The sequence below is a fragment of the Leptidea sinapis genome, chromosome 21 (genome assembly GCF_905404315.1).
Source record: "Leptidea sinapis chromosome 21, ilLepSina1.1, whole genome shotgun sequence".
Classification (NCBI taxonomy): domain Eukaryota; kingdom Metazoa; phylum Arthropoda; class Insecta; order Lepidoptera; family Pieridae; genus Leptidea; species Leptidea sinapis.
The window spans coordinates 11121983-11126325 of NC_066285.1; positions in this window are offsets into that span (position 1 = coordinate 11121983).

The following is a 4343-nucleotide window of genomic DNA, read 5'->3' on the forward strand; positions in this document are numbered from 1 at the left end:
TAATAAGATCGTTTTATTCAATATATCGGTATTTTAAAATTGCCAAAATCAAAACTGGTTTGTCAGTTCCCAATACTATTACATTTACAATAATAATAAAAAAAAACCGTGTGTCGTGGGACACCGGATAGGAACGAAGTTCCTTGTTATAAAAATAACAATTATACTGATTTACTAAAAAATTGACAATTTCCACTGAATTCCACTGTCTATAATATAAAAAAGTGTGTGTATACTAATTATGTATGCTCGCAATAAGTTATACTTCTTTGGCGTAACAAACAAATCATTAAAATTATTTATTCGTCCTGCTATTCTACGTTTGTAGAAAGAACAGTATTGTAAAAATCGTGAAATAAATTATTTAATACTAACGAATACGGCTGTATTGGCTTGAACCCTTTGCCTGTTCTCATAGTGGACGAAGAAGCCACAAAAAAAAAAATAATGTCGCAAACGTCAGGAAATTTCTAAAAACTTTTATTTTTAGATGTCGTTGTGCGCGCAACGTAAAAGTCAAAGAAATTTATCTTCTAATATCAAAAAGGTTATACATAATGTACATATTTTGCTTTTATGTCGATGTAATTTTGCAGTTATAAACATATTTGGTTTGGCCTTGTTTTTTTTTTATGAAAATAAGGGACAAGACGAGCAGGACGTTCAGCTGATGGTAATTGATACGCCCTGCCCATTACAATGCAGTGCCGCTCAGGATTTTTGAAACCCCCAAAAATTCTGAGCGGCACGGCACGGCACACTTTCACGGCAGAAATAGGCACCGTTGTGGTACCCATAATCTAGCCGGCATCCTGTGCAAAGGAGCCTCCCACTGGTATCAATGCTCTAAATAAATGAAATAAACAAACAATGTAATTTGTCAGAAATTTGTTTAATGTCAATAATTGTTACTTGACAATTTATTCAATTATTTATATAAAAATAATAATAATCTAACGTTCCGGACGTTCCGTTCCGTTCCAAAAGAAAGGTATCTCATTATTTTCATGAGATACTTTTCGTTGCAGTTATTGATAAATTTCACCCCCGCTGACAGAAGAATTCCCACATAAATATGTTTTCAATAATTAATAAAATCCTTACAAATACTATTAATGCAAAAGTAACTCTGTCTGTCTATTATACTTTCACGCCTTAGCCACTGAACCGATTTTGATAAAATTGAGTACAGAGATAGAGTAGAACTTTGGGATTCGCTTTTCTTTAGAGATCCGTCCGAGATAGAGATAATAGCATATTGTAAGTCTGTGTATTGATAGGACACTAGCTCGACAAATATTTGAAAGAACACCTAGGGACTTATACTATTTATTTATTTATTAAGGCTTACCAACAAGATACATAATTTTACATATACGAATAAGATAAACATTAATAAGTGTTACTATTTACATATCTAAATTAAAGTTATCCACATCGTTACTAAACTAAAAAACTAATGCTAAAAACAAATTAGAAAAATAACAATAATGAATTTACTACTAATACTAATTACATAGTTACTAATCTTTATTTAAGCTTTCTAATGACAAGGACACCTGTTTTTAAAAAAAGTTAATATTTGAAAATATATCGATGTTATGATCTAATTTAAATATTTTATTATAGCTTACACATATGAGTTGAATGGGAGAGTTTAATCCGTAGTTATTTCTATAAAATTTAATAAATATTGGGGAATAAGTACCTATTCGACAATTAAATGACGGTACACTAATGCCAATATATTGAAGAATATCTGGACTATATACTAACTAGAAACATATCCATACAATTGCCTGACGTAGAGCTGAGTGACTTCAGTTTTACCCAGGTCATACCATAACAAGTATGATAATGAAGCAACCCTGAGAATGAGTGCAGAATAACAATTATTATTTAAGTGGGCTTCATGAAATATTTTTAATTAATATATTTTGCCATTATAGCCGATCACAAAAGATGATAAAATTTATATAAATTCTAGGTCATTCACGAAAAAATATTTCATTTTCAGTGTATTCAACGCAGTAGAAATTGTCTCCTCGGTCATAACTCTCCGGCCTCTTCAGTATTATTTAAATTTAAAACATAGATATGCAATCGTAACAAAATTACCTTGTATTTAAAACCGCAACCCGCGATTGTCTGTGATATGCTTAATAATTCTACGTGTTGTACGTGTTTCTAATCAAAATAAAATATTATTTATTTAGGTCAAAAAATCATTAGGTCAAGACGTACGGTCGGTACGGTCATAGGTAAGAATGTCAAAATTTATTCTTTTTTACCATTTACCGTCACATCGGAAAAGGTTATGCTTTTATGTGAAGAAGTGGCCAGAAACTCATTGCCACCCTTCAATCAACATTTTAGCCTCATCGTTTTTCAAATCATTTTAATTTCACCAACTTTGCTTACACTAGCATTAAGTTAAAAATAAAATATGATTAAAAAAAAAATTAACAAAAAAACAACCGCCTTCAAAACAGATATAATGTGCACTAAAATGTATAAAAATAATTGCGTATTTTATTAATCTTATTTTAGTTACGATTATTGTTATTTTTGGGATCGGTGTCCTTCGGCCGCAACCCGCTCTCGCCTCTCGCCTCACGACTCAAGCACATCTCACCTATAACTATGTATGTAGTAACAAACCTATCTTGGATGACACCGACATTATATCTATTGTTATGAAGGCGGTTGTTTTTTGTTTTGTGATTTTTTGTGAATTTGAAGCACCTACACTAACTAAAAATTTGTCTAAATATACAAAATTTTTCAATGCAGCAATGAACGTAAGTACTTTGCAATTTGATTACAGACAGTGTTCCTTTACTTTGTCATGGGTTGCGTTATCAGAACTTAACAAAACTCTCACCAAAATATCTTTAAAGTATATGCTTTCCAATAAAAAAAGAATCATCGAAATCGGTTGGCGCGATATTGAGTTATTCGTAAATTTGTTATCCACTTTGCTATACGTATGTATAGCAAAATTTAAGACTTTTATGGTTTTCTCATGGATTCCACTGTCAGATCTGGACCAAATTACAACGGGACCATTCGGGAAGCACCAGCTTTCAAATAAAAAAAGAATTATCAAAATCGGTTCACACAGTCGAAAGTTTTAAGGTAATAAACATAAAAAAAAAACCGACGAATTGAGAACCTCCTCCTTTTTTGAAGTCGGTTAAAAAAAACAAGATTAATTGTAAGTCAATTCACACACACTGTAAATAAAGAAAGGTATTATGCGAGCATTATATCTATATATATAAAAATGAATTGCTGTTCGTTAGTCTCGCTAAAACTCGAGAACGGCTGGACCGATTTGGCTAATTTTGGCCTTGAATTATTTGTGGAAGTCCAGGGAAGGTTTAAAAAAATAAATAGGAAAATGCTGCTAAATTAAATAAAAACAACAAATTTTTTTTACCTTTGATGTGTCAACTAGTTCACCTAACGAATAAATCCTTGTTGTTTTTTAATAGCAAAGTATTGCAAATAAATATTGGCAACGATGTCTTCCTGCTTTTTATTTAATTGTACTCAACAAAAAAGATAATTTTCTCTGTAGAATAGCGCTCTATAATACGTAGTTCCAGCCACAAATGGAGCATAGCTCTCTTCTCTTCTCTGGTCTGATGCACCTCCTGATTACAGCTGGACGAATTGTTGGAGATTCAGTACTCTGTGAATGGCTGGCTCACTTGGCGTTGAGTAGAGACGTCGCATCATTGTGTGTCTTCTGCCGCATCTATCACGAGGAGTGTACGAAGGAGCTGTGTGGCCTGATTCCTACCGCCGAAGCCTTTTGAGGATCTTTCTTCCACTTACAACCAAACTATGGAATGAGTTTCCCTGTGCGATATTTCCAGGACGATAGGACGTGGGTACATACATTGAAGCGCGTAGACTTTTCTAAAATTCGGCTACGCTTCTGTGATAGGAATCACAGAGCGTCTGGAGGCAGAAGACTGGTCGCTGGAAGAAGATGTGGCTAGCGGTTCAGACTTTACATCATGAGCCGTACACTCTTTTGTCTTCCATTTCCATAAGAAAAGAATATCTATACATAATACTTTCGGTGGTAAATATAATAAAATATATCTTCGCCATCAATGAGTATACCATAAGTCTAGCGAGATTTCGAGATCGATGATACATCTAAATCTAATTGATATTGAAATCGTCAAGTAAAGTACGCCTGACGCCAAAAAAATTAGATTCGGCTGTGTGAAACTGCTCTTACAGCAGTCAACAAATTAATATCGATGACGACATTTTATTTACGCGTCGCGTAACCAAGGAGACCGGTTTTGGCGGGAGAGCGCCCA